Source organism: Anser cygnoides, chromosome 5 (assembly GCF_040182565.1).
Source record: "Anser cygnoides isolate HZ-2024a breed goose chromosome 5, Taihu_goose_T2T_genome, whole genome shotgun sequence".
Lineage (NCBI taxonomy): Eukaryota > Metazoa > Chordata > Aves > Anseriformes > Anatidae > Anser > Anser cygnoides.
The window spans coordinates 23,459,789-23,479,325 of NC_089877.1; the positions used below are offsets into that span (position 1 = coordinate 23,459,789).

A 19,537-nucleotide genomic window follows, 5' to 3' on the forward strand; every position below is an offset into this window, starting at 1 on the left:
TTTTTTGTAGGAACTCAATAAAAGATAATTTGATATTGATAGTGACGATGTTTTAGTGGAAACACTAGGTCAGATCAAAGACTATATTCAAAATAGAAAGCTGGATCTGTTTAATATATGGCATATTTCAGATGGAGTTGAAGACGTTGCCTGCAGACTTTGCTGCTCATGTTTGAACAACTAAGGAAAATGTTCATTTTGTAAATGATGAAATGGAACTTTTAAAATTTCACTTTAAAATGCCATTTTTTCTTTCTAAACAAATTATTTTTGTACAAATTTGCATTTTTAAAAATCCAAATCTGTATTGCTTCATTGTGATAACTTTAAACTCCAAAATTTTAGGCATCTCCCGAAGTAACTGTGTTTTTTTTTCATAGCTCAGAAAAAGAGTTAGTTCATTGTTCACAAAGAGAACTGAAATAATGTTGCATTTGCAGGAAATATTTGATGCACTTTCTGTCACAAGCAATATTTTATTACAGTTTTTATTACAAATAGTTTAGAAATCAAATCTATTATCAAGATCTCTGCACTATTTATTTCTTTGCAGTTAGATAAAGAGGAATGTTCTACTTTGGGAGGGGGGTTGTTAATAAGGCACTCCCAAAACATTTTGGACTAACCGTTTATTCAATTGAATGGAATATTATTATAGGTATGCATTATAGCCATATGATTACAGAGTGATTAAAAATCCACAACAATATATTTGTTTCCTAGGTATACACATAAAAAGACCTCTTGCAATTTAACTTCCATCCACTAGAACAATTGTATTCATTAGATACTGGTGTGGAAGGCAATGCATCGAAAAGAATGAACCATTTTTCAGGTACTGTCCAGTTCATTATGTTAAAAGCTCCTTGATTATATCCCTTACATTATAAAAGCAAGAGATGTCCTGCTTATCATTTGACCTGAGAGTGACGCGCATGATCACAATAAATGGTGAAAATGTCTGTATGTGTGTGTGCACAGTGGTGTTTCTCCTGGTCTTTTAACTGAAGCAGTGAAGCACAGAAAGATGTGAGAGAACAAAATTAAAGCACAGGAGAAATAGATGAAGTTCTTTTACTCTCCCTTTATTTTTGTATCTTTCTGTAGTAGGTCACTAATGGAAAATAAAAACTCAGTATTCAGTTCTTACTCAGATTTCTGTAAAATATGAGGACTGGTTTCTAGCCCCTGTGAGAAAAAGGTTTCTTGTGCCAACAGGTAATGAGATTCTGAAGTATGCTTGAAATAGACTAGGTTTAAGCAGACCATAAGAAGACCCGTCATGTTCAAAAGTTTATTTGATCTCTTTTTTTTTTTTTTTCCTAGCTGAGAGTTTAACCTAATAGAAGAAATTTCCTTTGTTAAACTTTTCTGATTTGCATTTATTGACTAAATAAAAAGCATTATTATTAAAATGATACCGCTATTAAAAGTATAAAATCATACTGCTATATGGTGACTTGAAAATGGAAGCAAACACCAGTAATACTCCTACACTTGGCACCAGCATCTTTTTCATCATTTGTTCATGATTGTGCAAAATCTTGATTTATATGAACTGCATGCACTATATACATATGTGCACTATGTACATATGTATGTGAGGGATGGGAATGTGGATGAAATCTGCTCTTATCCAAATTTATTTTTGCATAGTGTAAACTCAAAAATAATTGGAAGCATACTACAGGAATTGAAAGAAATGAGTATATTATGGCTAGCTTTCAGTTCTAGAGAGAAGCTGTAATATTCACAGGTTGTATTTTTTTGTAAACCTTGCAGGAAGTGTTTGGAAGTGTCTGGGTGTTGCTATAGCAGAGTATTCTTATCTATGGAATTTAAATTCAAGTAAATTCTTGCGTAATCTCTAATAGCTTTTTCTTTCTTTGCATTACAGTGCAAATGTGAACAAATATTACCTGTTAGCACACATTACATTAGGGACCTGACATCCTGAGCAGAAGCATCAAGGCTGTTGTGAATTTGTTTCTTATTCATAAGAATTCACAGAAAAAAATATTATGGATAAATAAAAGAGATGTATAGGCAAATTATTACCAGTAAAAAATGCTAATTTGAGGATTCCTGCTCATTTGTATGAACTCATGTACTTCCGTTAAAATAAATGGAGTTTTCTTGAGTGGCCTGTGCTGAGTTCCTGACCAAAGACTTCAGCAAGCTCTGACCACTGTAGGAGTATTTTCCTTTCCATTACCCATTTTGGCTTACTATTCATTTTTTACCGTTGTTTAATATTCATGGCAGAAAGGCTGTACATTGTCTAAACAGGCTTGTAAGACTTTTCTAATAAACCATAAATTTGGTAATTTGTTTTTAACTCTTAATATCATTTTTGGCAGAGAGGGGAGTTAGTGTTCCCACTAGTTAAGTGTTCCCAGACAAATATGTAAGAATGTATGAACTAGCATATGTGCCATGAGTGTGAAACATCCTAAGCCTGTCAGACACACTTTGTATCTGCACAATCTGTGGCCCCAATCAGCCAGTGCATATGTGGAAATGTTTAGGACACACAGAAATCCAGAGAAGTGACTGCTGTCTCATTTCCTCCTAATATTCAATTTCTGTATGGAAATCTGCAGTTACCTAAACCTGGAAATACATCACAGCTTTTATACTGGATAATTTTTTTTCACTTTATATTACATTGCTGGACAATGCTAGCAATAATAAAAGTTATCATAACATATATATCCTATAAGATTTAGATAGAATTTACAGCTGTATTTTTTATGATTTCAGGACTTCTTTGTATTGCCTTAAAGACTGCAGATAATCTTCATGTCCTGTCCTCATTAAAAAACAAACAAACAAACAAACAAAAACAAATTAAAGATGTGTCTATGATAAACCTTGCAAGTCAGAGGCATATATATTTCCAGGGAAACAGATGAAAGGTTACTGAATATAATAATTTAATATTCCCTTTTCAAGAGAAGTATCTCTCCTGACCTCCTCTAAGTAATAAAACAAAAATCTTGGGCAAGCAAAATTGTAGAGCTCATCTGTAAGAAATATTCATTTTAATTTGCATACCAAGTATACTAGTCTAATCATGCATATTCAGAATGCTATTTAAAATAGTAAGGGATAAAGACCTCTGAAGGCAGTATCCACAGGGATTGTTCTGTTCTGTGTAGTTAATACCTGGTGTAGTGTGCTAGATCCAAAGTCAAAAGGTATGCTCTTCAAAAGTTGTTTTAAAGAGTCCTAGTGATAACTTATATCCATACGGGATAAATTTGTATAAATTCAAGAAGTGCTAACCTTCCTCTGAAACAGGAAAGGTCACCTCAAATAAGTCTTTTAATTCATGGAAGGGTTTAAATCAAGTTTCTGAGAGCACTCCCAGGCACACCCCTCATACAGAAGGGCTGCTGTTCTATGTTCCCAGTGGAGGTGCAGGCCCATAGCACAAGAATTGGTTTACCTGAATAACTTTCACTTCTGTGTTTAGTATTTTGATTTGCCTAAAAAGGCTCTCTTACAGGTCAGAGGGAAGTGACTTCTGCTGAGCAAAAATGAGTGCTGCATAATGGATGAAGACAAGTTAATTGAGTCCATTGTCCATGTCACTTGTCTGTCTTCAGATTGCCCTGCTTTATGACTAAGCTGTGTCCCACAGAATATGAATTATGCCTCGCTTAATCAGTGCAGGTCAGCTCTGCAAACCTAGCTGTGAACTGCTCGCTGCTGGCAAAAAGATTGGGTGGCCAAGGTTTGGGATGTGGGATGTAAAATAGACTGTAATTAGACTAGATTAGATAGTTCAGATTTGTGCAGCCATGGCTGGGCTTAAAGTCGCTTTGTCCTTATTGTCCTCTTAATTTTCTAGTACACTGCACAGATATGTTAATTTAGTGCTCATGCTGAATGTAAGGTCACGGTGTCTCACTTTTGTCTGTACTTGATTGCTTATCACCTTTTCAGACTGCCATTTCTATTTGCCATGTGTGTTTGATGATTGGCCCTCAGTAAGTCCCTCTGCAAGAATACTGATCATGTTTTCTTTTTTCTCTAACAGCTGCTCAGTAATTTCACATGACATAATGTAAATGTATTCATGAAGTAAAGTGAGTCCCTCTCAGCTCATGTTGATTGTGCTCATGGAGGTGTTCGCCAGTCTGTTAAACATGTTCTGCAGTTACTTTTTTTTTTTTTTCTTTAAACAGGCACAATGCAAACAGAAGACCATACAAAGAAAGATCTGAAACATTTTATCTGTCTCTAAATCTCTTTCTCTCCTACACACAATACACATGTTCATTCCAATGGAAAATGTGTGGCTAAACCCCCTGTACTATTTGAAAATTTATAGATAAATTTTGTAAACCTTCCACTTATGTTCTAGCTCGGTACACTGCTTCTCCCTGGCTATTATCATCAGTAGGCAGCCAGTAAGATACTGAAATAGAGTACAGATGCAGATCTCAGATTTAAAGATTTTTTTTTCATAAAATATTCTGTAAAAGCTTTTGAGTTCTTATGTTCAGTTCTTATGTGAGAAAACAAAACTGATGATTTAGAATTTTGAAATATACTTTATTTTTACAACTTATAAAATGACAAGCGAGAGAGAATGCCAGATGGACCATTTGGCTTAAAGTTCTAGCAAAAATGGAAACAGAAGATGACAATAATCAGGAAAATATCAATGAAAGTTCCAACAGCAGTGTGGTTTAAAAGAGTTGAAATAGTTACATGGCAGGTTTTCAAGCATTCCAAATCAGCAGGAATTAACCATTTCTACAACAAAAGCCACAGATTATTTCTCTAAAATGTTCCATCTCTGTGTGGCTCATTCTTAATTTCTTCAGTTGGCAGTCTTGTACTTTGCATGAAATAGTTACAAGATTTATTGGACTAGAGGGATAGAATATAGTTCATGACTAGCATAATAGTACGGTGATTAGGGTACCCACCTAGGAGAAAGGATGCCCTTGTTTTCATTTATTTAAATATCCTTTATCACATGTTTGGTGTTGCAATCCTGAGGCTTTTGTCTTGAGCCTGATATGCATTAATAGTAATGTATTCATAAGAGATCAAAGGTATGGATTAAAGTTCCGTCATACAGTCTCTAATGACACCCCATTGGAAAGTGTTGCAAACACTTCGGAAAACAGGTTTAAACTAAACTTAAAAAAAAATAAATAAAGATAAAGTTGTTCAAAATCATGTAGATAAAATTTGATTGTGAAAAAAGTACAACCGTATATTTAGGAATGAGAAATTAATTTCACTGATACAAAATAGGAAGTAGATGGATAGGCTGCTATACAGGTTGATCTCTTGGACTTCAGGACACCTGAACTTGTCTGATTGACAGTGTGATGCTCTTGGGGGTGGAGGTGAGGGAGAAATAATCAAATTTCTCTTTCCTGTGTGTGAGAAATGTGAAAACAGTCAAGGTTATTATTTTTGGCACCTGTGAGGCCATTTTTGGAATAAATAATAATTAGAGGTAGTGTATGCTCATCCAATTTGGCATGGATGCTCAGGGTTAGACTAGATGGTCAGTTGCAATACCTTCAGATACTATACATGACAATGGAGGAATTATTTCTTCCTTAGAGAAATTTATGGAGTTCTATGAATTTGATGTTCTTATCAATAAGCATTCTGCTCCAAATTGCCTTGCAAACGCAAATAAACGTTTGGGAAAATGTTTCTCAAACTGCAAAATGCCAAAGTATGGAACATAAACATTTAAACTAAGACTCAAATTTTTGGGAAAAAAAAATGGAATTCCACTTCTAACTGCTTGTTATAATGACAGTGTTTTCAATTTGCAAAATTGACAGCAATAAAAATGAGTAGCTTTGTGTTCCACATTGTGCTAGAATAAAAAAGGTGTTTTTTATAATGAGGACAGTTTGAAGATAAATACTCCATTTTGCTGGGTGAAATGGAAAGTGATATGTCTAGCTATTCTTTCTCCCTCACATATATAATTTATATATTTAGATTAAGCTAAGAAACCTATACAGGATCCTTTTTAGTTATACCTATACTAAAAAGTTTGTCTTTCATGCTAAAATATACACATACAATATACATCAAATAAATCTTTGACCATTACTTTATTATTTTCAAATATCGAGTATATTATTTATATTTGTTTGGTACAATATGATTTTAGTATGCTCTTCTCTTCCAAGCTGCTAAAATAAATGTTTGAAAATAACATTATGATTCATGTTTCCAAGGTTTACTTCAGAGATTATTCAACAGATTCCCACAGGAAATACACTTTTTTAAAAAGAAGAGAACAAGTATCCAAGTCACTTTAATGTCACATCCAGTGAGTATCACTGACATTATTTAAAATGCTGTCTACTTAATTAATAAAAATAGGGAAAGAATGTGAGAAAGCTGCAATTAGGAGAAAGAGATTTATAAAAACATGCCTGAAATAAGAATGAAAACATTACTGAATGATCTTCAGATGCTGAGCATTATCAAGACATCATGTTGACATTTTCCATATATTTCTCACATGTGGAAAAAAAATCTCCAGTTAAATATTTTTCACTTGTGATGGATGAATAGGCTTTCAAAACAAATGCCCTTGACTCCTTGTTCTCCAGACAATTAAAAACAGCAGAGTAGATTTTACAAATTAATTTTACAAAGCTGCAAATTTCTTCCAGCCCAGAGTATTTCAGAAATTATTATTTTAAGGACAGATCTGATAGGCTCTTAAATGTTAGATCCCACCAAGCCAAAATTTTCAAAATCGATTCTTCATTAGAGAATTACATTTCTAATTTTTCTACAGGTAGGTAAGTGCTTCAGAGAGAAATGTAGTAACTGGTGATGCACTGATCAGGTAAACAGACATTCAATATGCACTGCCTGACTTGGAGCTTAATAGGTATACATACAAGTGAAGGGAACCGATTTCCATGCCTGTTTATACATTTTAGGTGGACAAAAAATTGTTCAATAAAATGTTGAGCTAACTGTAAGGCAAGAGAAGAGAATCCTTCCCTGCTCATCTCCGTTGAAACCTTTAGCACAGTCATGCCTGTTCTTCCTGGCTCACTGAGTCCCTGTGCTTTTCTGCAGACTGAAAATGCTCAAACAGCTTCAACAGAAAAGATAAAGACCTCCCGATTCTACCCAAAACACAATACCGTGATGGTTGTGGCAGATGTGGATTTTCATGCTTTGAATAATAACACGAGAAAAGAAGATCTGTCACTGGAAGGAGAAAGGAGCGGAGTCTCCTGTATTCAGATGAAAAATGCATAAGAGAATGTCATATGTTGGTCTCCCCTTCTCATGACCTGCAAAATGACATTTCACTCTTCCTCCCCCCACCCCCCGATAGGAGAAATCACAAAATTCTGAAATCATGTTGTTACAGTGCATCCAGAACGAGAGAAGCAATGCTTTTCTTTCTTAGAGCTGTTTTCCTCTTCCCCAGTAATTCCATTTTCTCCTTTTCACCCTCATATTTATGCTCACTGCCCATCTTTACTTAAGCCCCCAATTTATTTTAAACAATCACTTGATGCTTAGCTGTGCTAGGCTTTGGAAATGCCTAAGTCAGAAACTGCAGTGTCTAGAGAATTTGAGTTCAGCAGGGGCTCTCAGCTCTGAGTCAGTGGATTTAGGGCCTGGAATCCTACCTGGACTCTTTTTTTCATATTCATTTCCTATTTTAGTACTGAAAATAAGTCCCTTTGACATTGCATTTAAACTGAATAGCTAGTTCCAAAACAAATGGAATTTCCCAGTTCTTAAACAATAAATGGTTAATTGCAAAATAATTTCTAATGTATAAATGGAAGGTAGCTCTTAGACCTGCTTTATGACTTCTGTTTGTAAGTTTCCTTTTTCCATTATGTATTTCAATTCTAAAAGATTTGTATTTTTTTCATATATATAATATTGGAATGAATCAATTTTAATTAATACAATAGCAAGTGAAAAAAAAATCTCTGCATTAAAAGGGTAGTATTACGTAGTATGAACAACGTATATGCTAAAATAATCTTCAATCCATTTTTAATCCTCTAATACTGCTTTCTTTTTTTTTTTTTCTCCTGAAATTTGAAACTGTTCTCAAATAAAATGCTATCACATCCCTCTCCCTGCCCTCTCCCCCCTCCCCCCTCCCTCCCCCTGCCTTGTTCTTTAGATTTCTGTTTGCTGTCTTTCTGTCTTTCACCTGGCAGATGTGTATGTAAGTGAGGAATAGGAGGGGATAGTGGAAAGTGGTGGATTTAGAGCTGCAATCAATTAACCTGTTGCTAGGGAACCCTCAGCTCACCAATCGAAAAATAGCAATCAGCTGACTGGAGTTAGCAGGATATAAAATGGAATAATGAAGCATCATGCTTCTACCTTTTTTTTTTTTCCTTTTTATTTTTTTATTTTTTTTAAGTGCTTACAAAGGGGGAGAGAGAGAAGGTTGATAGCAAGTGGTTGAAATGTCAAGGATGTTTCACTCTTAGTTTAGGTACTTAATTAAGGGAAGGGCTGGCAGCAGGAGCTTGGATTTATGTTTGGTTATCTTTGTGTTTATCAGTAGTAATGAAAATGAATTGTAGTAATGCAGTATGTGGAAATATATAAGACTTTACTGCCTAATGCAGTCTGAGCTAGGCATATTTTGAAAACCTTAGGCATTTTATGGAATGCCAGTTAATTAAAGCTTAATGAACTTCAAAGAGTGAGTTGTGGTTGGCAGGGATAAGAGATGACCCCAGCTGATACATATGAAAGCAGCAGTTTTCATTTCACTCACTTAGACTTTGCACAGGTATATCAGGGATTTCAGACTGGAAGCAGAATTCACCATTTGAAGAGTGATCTTTGACTCTGGCAAAGTATCTGTTACAGGATGTTTTGTGTTCTTTTTGTTTCTTCTGGCAGAGAAAGACCTGCTTTAAAATGGCTTTCAGAATCTGCTTTTACTTTAAAATTTTTAGAGAAATGTTAGCGTAGGAGAATAGAATCTGCATACTGATCACGCTTTCCATTATTGTTCTTTAACCATATTACTTTTGTCATCTTTGATATCTGTAGTCTTCATTTGAAAAGGCTAAAATGAAGGATCACAAACTTTCTTAAAAAAAAAAATTCTAATAACTGCTTACTTTTTTTTTAATGACTATCCGAGATAAAATAAATTAGTCCTTCCTGAACAGTGTTCTCATATGGCTTTTCTTTACAGAGGATAAAGAACTAGGCTAAGCTCTGGAATTTCCCTTTAGTCCTATCAGCTTGACTTTAACTTCCGTATTTAGATATGTTGACATATCGGAGATGCATAAAAGAAGATGGATGCTTGTTTTCATCATTCAACTATCCAACCACCTCGTGATGTGTCTTTCATACTGTTGGCATGAAAGGAAGAAAAGGCAAGTGCACTGAACTTACAGTCTCAGCTCTCTTCCTTTGCTGGGGTAGCCTTTGTATGTGCCTACTGGTTGGAGACAGGCACAAACAAGGGCAGAAAGTACAGGAGTGGTGCCATGACTGTACGCTCCTAGTATATTGCAGTGTGTGGATTCAGTATCTTGAAACACTAAGGGAAGAAAAGAAAAAGTCTGTTATTATGCCAGTGCAGTCTGGACACTGAATTTCTAATTTTTTTTTTTTTTTAACTTCAGGCTTTGAATTTTAAATCATCATCAGTTTATGCTTTAGGCAAACTGTTTTGCCTCTGCTTGAAGTAAACCTTGAGGTCTCAGTGTCACTGGAGATGAGGTACAATGATTTGGGTATGCCTCAGGATATAGGAGAAGGAAGAATAAACTTTTAATCAGGAAGCCAATTTTTATACAGATTGGGGACTTTAAACAGTGCCAATATTGTAAATTTAATATAGCAACCCATCTCTGCAGAATGGGTAAATTTCTGAAGTTTCAGAGCTGAATATTAAATGACTGTAGTAACATTCATATTTATTACCTCAAGCAAATGTTATCTACCTTCTAAAATTCATGTTACAATAAGGGATTGTGAAACTATTGCTTTCAAATATTTTTCTTTTCTGGTATCTACTGTATGTGCCTCTTGTAGCCAGTTTTTCTTGTATTGTCATAAGAGTATGCAAATAAGTAGTGGTCATATTTTATTAATTTCTGATGCTTAGGTATTAAAACACAAACAAAAAAACCCACAAAATTACAATTGCAAACTAATTTTATTTTTATTTTATGCTCCAATGAAGTATTTTTAAAGAGAGTTAGATTTTGGATCTGCAAATTCATTGGGATGATTGGTTCATAAAGTATGACTAAGAAAAACCCACGAATATTGGCTAGGTGCATAGAGAGTTGGAGTCAGGCAGGAGATTAATTATTTTACATTATTGATTGTCTTGGAATGACTGCAGTTACTAAATATCAAACTGCTTGCATATGAATCTAACTCATGCTGCAGACTTAACATGTTCTTTATGGTAGGTTTAGTAAAATAGGTCTGCAATTGGTAAACTACTTGAGCAATAATTAAATTGCAAAAGAATATTGGGAAATTTATCCTCTTTAATATGTGAATGAGGTTTTTTGTTTGTTTGTTTGTTTTTACCAAAATATGATCTTAGCCAAATGTCATAAGATTACTGAGTTGAAGGGGGGTGGTGGTGAAATTGTTGATGAATAGCATACATGATCTTCTGTAGTTTCACTCCTTTTTCTTTTTTTTTTCATGTTTCATTAATATTTTCCTTAAGATTAAAAAAAAAAGTTAGGAGCAATGCCTTTTGAATGACAGTCTGTTCCTAAGATGGATACAATAGTAGATATAAAGACTGATAGCATTTGCTAAGTGAAAACTGAATGTAGAGCTTCTGTAAGCTTAAACAACAACAAAAAAGCTTAAGAGAAAGGAGGGGGGTGGTTGTGGCTGGGAAGGGGATGTGAAATCTTAGAGCAACCCTGGCTACAGTGATTATGAGAATGCAGTGATTATGGTGAAATGCAGAATTCTGAGAGGAAATAAGGCCAATAGCCAGGATCACAACCCTGGCTTCAGGACAACAGATTCTGATCTGGCTTGCTGGGGGGGATACAGTCCTGCAGAGATTATGGTCCAGGAGAGTGGGTTCATTTCCATAGGTTACTTCCTCTGAGCTCAAGAATAATCCTTGCCTATGTGTAGGAAGTCAAGCAGGGGTGTCAGGAACCCTGCATGCATGACAAAACTCAGATATAAAAGGAACCACACAAGAGATGGAAGTAGAGTTGGGTGACCCAGACCAACTGGAGATGAAGCTGGTAGCAATATGGAAAAGAGCAAGGAGAACTTCTGTGGTAATATCAACAATAAAAAGAAGACTAGATAAATATGAGTATACTGCTGAATGGGGCAAGTGTTTTAATGACAAAAGACATGGAAGAGGCCACTTGTTACCTTCTCTGGGGATCGGAGGAAGAAGAGGCTGGTCAGCCTCACATGAAACCCTGCGAAGGTGATGGAGCAAATAATCCTGGAAGCCATTTCCAAACTTGAAGAATTAAAAGGTGACTGGGTGTCATCAGCTTAGATTTACAAAAGGGAAGTCAGGCTTGACCAAAACAAACATCTCCTGTGATGCAGTTACTATTTTAAGGAAGCAGTGGATGTTCTGTGTCTTCAGTGAGGCTTTCAAAACTGATAACACCCTCATTAACAAACTGATGGGAGTATGAATTAGATGAATAGACAATGGCATAAATTGGAAACTGGCTGAACTGCTGGGCTCAAAGAATTGAGATCAGTGGCACGGTCTGTACTTCAGTCACCAAGTGGTGTATCCCAGGGTTTGATTTTTGGGGCCAAAGATATTTTGTTAATGTCCCTGATGATGATACAGAGTACACCCCCACCAGATTTTCAGATGATAAAAAACTGGGAAGAGTGGCTGATATAATAGATGATTGTGCTGCCATTCACAGGATCTTTGATTGGCTTGAGAAATGAACCAACAAGAATATAAAAGGAGAGGCAAAAAGTCCTGTACCTGGGGAGGAATAAACCCATGCAACAGTACAGGCTGGGGTCTGACAGTCTGGAAAGCAGCTTTGTAGAATAGGACCTGTGTGTCCTCTTGAACAAGTTGACCATGAGCCAGAAATGCACCCTTGCAGCAAAGGTCAACAGCATCCTGGCCTGCATTAGGAAGATCATCAACAGCAACTTGAGGTAGTTCGATTTTCCCCTCTGTTAGGGACTGGTGACATCACACATGGAGTGCTGTGTACAGAATTATGGGAGACATGAACATGCTCAAGAAAGTTCATTAAAGGGCCACAGAGATGATTAAGAGCTTGGAGAATATGGTGTTAAAGAGTCTGGGAGAGCTGACTCTGTCTAACATGGAAAAGAGAAGGGTCAGGAGAATCTTGAATAAAGAAGAAAGACCCAGGCTCTTCTCAGTGGTGTCGGGGGGATGGCCCAAGAAGCGATGGCCACAAACTGAAATACACAGAGCTCTCTTTAAATATAAAGAACAACTTTTTAACTTGGAGGGTGATCAGACACGAACAACTTGATGAGAGTGTTGGTGGAGTCTCCATGTGTGGGGGTAGTCAAAAACAAACTGGTCATGGACCTGAGCATTCTGCTGTAGTTGACCCTGCTCTGAGCAGGGAGATGAGACTAGATGATCTCCAGAGGTCTCTTCCAACCTCAATTATTCTGTGGAAAGAATTGAGAACACAGTTTACTTATTTTTTTCTCAGTCTTTATATGATTAAAGTCACTCAAGTTGGCCTGTGTGTATATATTTTATATATATATCTGATATAGACCAATGGAAAGTCAAAATTCAGTCTCTTTTCCTGTTCAGCCCAACTGAATTTTTTGTCTCAATAAGCAGAAATTAGTGCTGGGAGGTGCTATGAAAAACTCTGGTTTTCCATCAGTTGGACTTTCTCTTCACACATCACACAGGGTGTGTCATAGCAGATTTGCTGAAGAGAAAATAGAAAAGTACTAGTCAGATATGTGAATGGCTGCAAACACCAACTTTACTGTCATGGGAAAATAACCAGTGTAGTGAAGAGGCTAATATTAATGCTGACAGACAGGTTTGTGGAATCATTATCTGCAATTATGCTTATATATTTATTTTTCTACTTTTCTCTAAGATTATTTTACTAGGATAATATGTCTAAAAGCAGATTCTTCTTTATATGCCCCTCAGTGGAACTGTCTCAAGCTTGTTTTTGATGCCTATCAAGAAAATGGTAGTAAAAACTCAAACTTTATCTTTAAGTGAGAATTGCAACAGCCAGCATGATGAACTAGGCAATTCAAAGGTGCTCAGGAAGCAGTGTGTTCTGGTATCCTTAGTAAGGGAGAAAAAAAATATTTCTCTTAGCTATTACAAAATAATTTCCAAACAATTTATATATATATATAACAATTATAATATAATAATTAATTAATATATAAAAATATAATATATATATATATATAACAATTTATATATATATATGAAAGTAGTAATATTCAAATCTTGAGACTCTGAATTTTGAGGGCCACAGGGATTTCGTGGTACCTGAATGCAAATGTTGAAACACCTATGTACCTAGCTCAAAATCACTGATTCGGAAGCTTACACAATGTGATGGCAGGTAATTATCAGCCTTCTTCTGCATTCAGTATAATACATTGCATTTATTACCTTATCCCATTACAGTGACAGAGTAATTGACACTTTCACCTGTATCAGCAAACTCTCGATTGACTGCAGCATAAAAATATCAAAGTATCAGTAAACAGATTTTTATTTTTTAATATTATATAATAATCTACAGTTCTGATAGAAGAACTTAAATATTAGTTCCCTCTCTCTCAAAAAAAACGTATAGTAAGAGTAATAACTGAACAAGTTTGCTCTGAAAACAGTATGACAAATGATGCCCTCTTTTTTATAGATTTGAATACTTTCCTTACACAGTGCAGTAATGCTAAGTTTTGTGTGCAAGAAGTAGCACATATGGCAGCTAATCTTAAGCTATGTGCATGTTAAATGATTGGCAAGTAGGTTCACACTATTTGGTCAGCCAGCTGATGCTGAACTGTGTGTATAATATCAAACAATTCTGTCTGACTTTTTCTCTGTGAAAGTATTAATTTGATCTCTCCTTTCCTATTCATAGAATTTTCATTAAAATTTTTTTGAAGAATAAATCTTTTTGAGACTATGTGCTGTCTTTGAATTGGTTGAGATGAGATGAAAAATTGAGTAGGATTAAAAGTTTTGAGCTGAAGATGGAAGGACAGACACCAATCTCAAAGTCTTTCTTTTGGAAACCAGAGAAAAATAAACATTTTCTGATAGTGTACTCAGAGTTATCTTCTGTATAGTGAAGAGTGTTAAGTCAGATGATACTGTTGATGTCTTTAATGGCAGTTAGTTTAGTGGTGAGTTGTGTACCATTTGAAAACTATGAAATAGAACCCATTGGACTGAAATTCTTGAAATATACACTAAATCCCAGTTTCTTTATAGGAACATGGCACACTTACCATAACTAGAAATAGTTGCAGATGCCTAAAGTAAACAAAATAAAAACAGCATTAAATTTTTTTTGATCTTAGTATTTGAAAGAGGATTAAAATTACTCTTCTGAGTGAAAGAGAAGATAATTTATAATATTCTTGACTCTTTAAAATTTCATATTACAAATGACCACTAAAGGTTGTAATTCTGAAAAATGGGCTACCAATACCTAAATTCTTTTGAGGATTTGGTGTTTGAGACATTTATCTGGATTGCTGTGTAAATATGTGGGCTGATTTATGAAATGGCAAAGAAAATCTCAGCATTCTAAATGTCAGAATGCAGTCACCTAGAGGCAGTGAACAAGAAGCCATCAGCTTAAACTGGAGTTATCTACTAGTACCTGTCAACTGAAGAAATAAAATATTCAAAAAAAAAAAATAGTGAGGAAAAACAAGAAAGAAGGTAGATGCATTTTCTTTTCTCCTTTCCTCCTGTAGTGAAAATATGTTGTTGAATTGACATGTGATAATTGTAAACAATCAGTGTTCATTGTGGGGGAGAAAAAGAGACAAAAATTAGAGTGTGATAAGGTATATTTTGTATTATAAGAGTACCTGAAGGGTCTACCAAATATCAGAATTTTATTGGTCTTTAATGTCCTTGCTGTGTCAGATATAATGAGTCTGTGGTCTATGAGAAACCTATATAGGGAAAAAACAAATAACCAACCAACCAACCAAACAAAATACCAAAAAACACACACACAACACCAAACTGGATATTTTTGGAATATGTGATAACAACAACAAAAGTTCTGTATAGTGCTATGTTTCTCATCCTTAAATGAACACTGAGATGAAAAATCTGAGGTAGACAACTCAACAGTGCCAAAGGTGATAACTGAGCTGGGAAGTTTTAATGCAGTGTGATGCTTTTCCTACAATGCAACTGTTCTTCTAAAGCATCATTCAAGCAGTACTTCACAACACCTCCTGTCCCAGCTTTAGTCAATCTTTCTTCATTCTATGGAGATGTTTTACTGAGAACTCACCTCACTCTTGATCTGAATTTTGTTGCTACTGTTATCAAAAAATATTATTTTAAAAAAAAGTATGTTTAGTGACATTATCAAAATTAGTTTTAATAACGTGCTTACAATAAGATAGTTGTACTTTAATAGTTTTTCAGTTGTGAAATGTGATGATTTATCTTGGAATAAATAGACTGCAGAATTTGGATTTCTCTGCATTAAATGTAGAGAAGCAAATGAACAGTTAATCATTAAGGAATAGTGACAAATTAAGAACTGTTATGGTACCTTTCATAGATTAGATGAGCATGCAACAATTCTGAAGTCAATCAAAAGAAGTCAAATGACATTGCTAATTTTTTGAAGCAGTCTGCCATTTTCTACATTCTAGTATGACAACTACAATATAGAAGAAAGAAGGGATACGTTATTATCATTACTAAAAAATGTTTAAATATAGAAAAGCAATAAAACTTACTGAATGTCAGTCATAGTATTATCTCATGACACTTGGTCTTTCTGTATACAACATGATTATATACAAAGAAAAGAAATGTTAAATTTGCTACCTAGTATTTAATGGAGAATATAAACCATTGTATTTAACCATTTAAAATATAAACCATTTATTATTATAGTATTATATATATATAAACCATTTATTATTATAGTATTTAACCATTAAAATATAAACCATTGTATAAACCATTTTCTTTAATCATTTCCTGAGACAATAGAAAATATGTGAGGTAGGATATTTTGATCTACATGAATGCTAACTTGAGAAATTGTATTGTAGTTACATTGCCCTCGCATAAGCATTTTAATATCCTGTCCCAATTTTTATTGCTGATGCACACAACTAGACCCTTTGAGTTCATCAATATGAATAAATTCATCTGCATATCCTAGGACAAATAAGCTTGTATGTTTTACTCTCTTATTAAGAGAAGTGTCAGGTCTGACAAAGTTTTGCCACATCTGATCATTATCTTATGCTTTCAGATCATCTCGACTGCTGCTTGGTACATCCTTTGCTGCTGAGTGCACCAAATAAGACCAACACCTCCAGATCTGATACCCCTTTGCAACAAGACAAAGCCATATTTTACCATACAAAATTTCTTACGAAGTCCACCCATGTGTGAATAGCTTCCATTTCATGTCATAATTGTTTCAGAACGACTATATAGCACTACCTGCACTTTTGAAGAAAAAAAAAAAAAAGAATGGGAGCTGTCAGTCTTTATTATGAGATGAAAATTTGCTTATGTCAAGGAATAAATGTTTGAAAAATCTTCAAATATTTCTTAGAATCTGAATGGCTCTTTTGGGCAGTACTGATGCTTCAGTATTAGCAGCAGGTACTGAATTCAGGCAACATGAATTATTCAACTGATGTTGGATGAATTTATCTGCAACTTAAATAAATTTTCAGTGGTAGTTGCTGTAGTAATGATTGGAGCTATCAGTTTACAGAGTTTCCACTCTGAAAATGACAGCAAAGCTGCCTTTATTTTTTTTTTTCCAAATGTACTTTCCTGCTGTTATGTTTCTGTTAATAGGGAGAACATTATACCAGTGCACTTTAACAAACTGCAGTCCCTCTTTGGCTGATGGGCACTAACAGCCAGCAACAAGCCTATTACATATAATGTAGTCTATTTTTAAAAGAAAAACTTTCTTATACTGGTAAAGAAAGAGAATTTCAACTAGATTTGTTGAGTAAAGAACTATTTGTAAACATTTATTTATTTATTTATTTATTAAATCTGAGCTGGGATTAAGTTTTCTTAGTAAAGACAATATAACCTGGCAAGGGTAGCTGAATTTTAAAAACCTTCTGGACAGGTGACATGACAAGTCTACCATGACAGTGTTTGTATTATTATCTGTCTGTGGGTGGAATTATAATGGATGCTGTGTGCGAATACCTGTTGTTGTAATACACTAATGTATTAGTGTATTAGTTAGTGTATTAGCTTCTCAGTTTCTTGAATATGGGTGAAATATGGTGTTTCAGCTTTGTGCTTCTTAATGGGCTACTGAAAGCATATTATTATTATTATTATTTTGTATCTGTTGGGGCATTTTCTTGCAAACTAGTGCTTGAGAGTATGTTAACCCTGGTGGAGTTAGAATTTCTCATAATGGAGCTGATAGCTTATTTTAAAGCACTGATCATTGATTTCCAAGGCTGATGTTTTAGATTAGGAACTAAAGGAGAATAGGAGGAATGATGGTAATTAAATCACGACTAGAGGCATTTAAGAAATCTTGGAGAAAGACAGTCATCTCTGTAACCTGCCTGTCAAAAGTGAAAGAATGCAGATTCAAGTATAAGGTCTGGGGATTAAGTAATAGTAATGCAAGTGACATAATTTTACCTTGTATCAATCAAGATTAATGGTGTCTGGCACGTGTTTGATATTTACATTCGCTTATTTTACTATTTTAAATTAAGATACCAGAAGGAAACACTGACCAGTGAAATTCACTCTTGGAATTCTGGCAGAGATGTGTTTCTGATTATAATTTAGAATTATTATTATTATTATTTTTTAATTTGTAAAACATATTAAAAAGTGCATGAGAAATCATGCACTGAAATCTTTCAAAATGAATTTTATATGCACGCTTATGAAAAACTATAATTAGACCATCACTACCAAAACTACTGTAGTTAACTTTGTGTTAACTACACAAAGAAACCTCCTATGTAATTTAATATATACATGAAAAAAGCATGTAAGACATTTCAGTTTTTCTTAACACAAAAAGTGCTCCTAATTGAGTGAGTGCATGTGGCTGCATAAGACATTTCAGGCTGTGAGGCTGAAAGAAAGACTGAATCATAGAAAGATTGAATATCCCGAGTTGGAAGGGACCTACAAGGATCATCGAGTTCAACTTCTGGTTTCACACAGGAAAACTCCAAAATCAAACCATATGTCTGAGAGTGTTGTCCAAACACTTTTTGAACTCCAACAGGCTTGCTGCAGTGACTACCTCCCTGGGGAGCCTGTTCCAGTGCCTGACCACCCTCTCACTGAAGAACCTCTTCCTAATATCTAACCTGAATGTCCCCTTTCACAGTTTCATGCCATTCCCTCAGCTCCTGCCCCTCTGCTCCCTTTGTGAAGGCCCAGTAGGCCTTCCCTTTGCAGAGAGCTAGGCCTCCGCTCAATCTCCTCTTCTCTAGGCTGAACAAACCAAGCTGCTCCTCATACATCATGCTCTCTAGACCCTTCACCATCTTTGTAGCCCTCCTTTGAACGCTCTCCAATAGTTTTATATCCTTTTTATACTGTAGTGCCCCAAACTGCGCACAGTACTCAAGATGAGGCTGCACCAGCACAGAGCAGAGGACAGTCTTTCCCCTTGACCAGCTAACCATGCTGTGCCTGATGCCCCTCAGGATATAGTCAACCCTTTTGGCTGCAAAGGCATGCTGGTGACTCAGATTCAGCTTGCCATCGACCAGAACCCCCAGATCCCTTTCTGTGGGGCTGCTCCCCAGCTTCTTATCCCCCAGTCTGTACATATATCCATGGCTGCCCCATTCCAGGTACAGAATCCAGTACTTGCTCTTGTTGAACTTCATATTGATGGTGATTGCCCAGCCCTCTAATCAGTCAAGATCTCTCTGCAAGGCCTCTATCCTCTCTACCCTCCACATAGATGTTAGAGATCTCTTTACCCTCCATGGAGTCAACAGCTCCTCCAAATTTAATGTCATCTACAAACTTACTTAGTATACATTCAAGTCCTGAATACAAGCCATTTGTGAAAAAATTGAGGAGAACTGGCCCTAAAATGGAGCCCTGTGGAGCCCCATTAGTGACTGACCACCAACCTCATGTAACTCCATTTACTATAACCCTTAGCTCAACCCATCACCCAGTTGTTCAACCACTACATCATGTTTTTACTAGCTGTACATATAGAGAACTTAAATTAGTAAGGATGTGTATTTCCTCTTCAGTTAAAGAAGTGGCTGTTCACTTGCAATCTCCCACACCTGCTGTAGC

General features: G+C 35.4%; 1 long non-coding RNA gene across 4 annotated transcripts; it reads left to right on the top strand.

Moving 5' to 3' along the window:
• The first annotated feature begins 8,141 nt into the window (after window positions 1–8,141).
• Window positions 8,142–19,034, top strand: LOC106031789 (uncharacterized). Of its 4 annotated transcripts, none has more exons than XR_010831693.1 (4): window positions 8,142–8,491; window positions 9,209–9,395; window positions 9,648–9,744; window positions 16,512–19,034. It is a non-coding gene; the product is annotated as an uncharacterized lncRNA (long non-coding RNA). The 4 variants fall into 4 exon arrangements; XR_010831694.1 differs by having other exon boundaries at window positions 8,147–8,491; window positions 9,282–9,395; XR_001204460.3 differs by lacking the exon at window positions 8,142–8,491 and adding an exon at window positions 8,506–8,861.
• The last annotated feature ends 503 nt before the right edge of the window (window positions 19,035–19,537 follow it).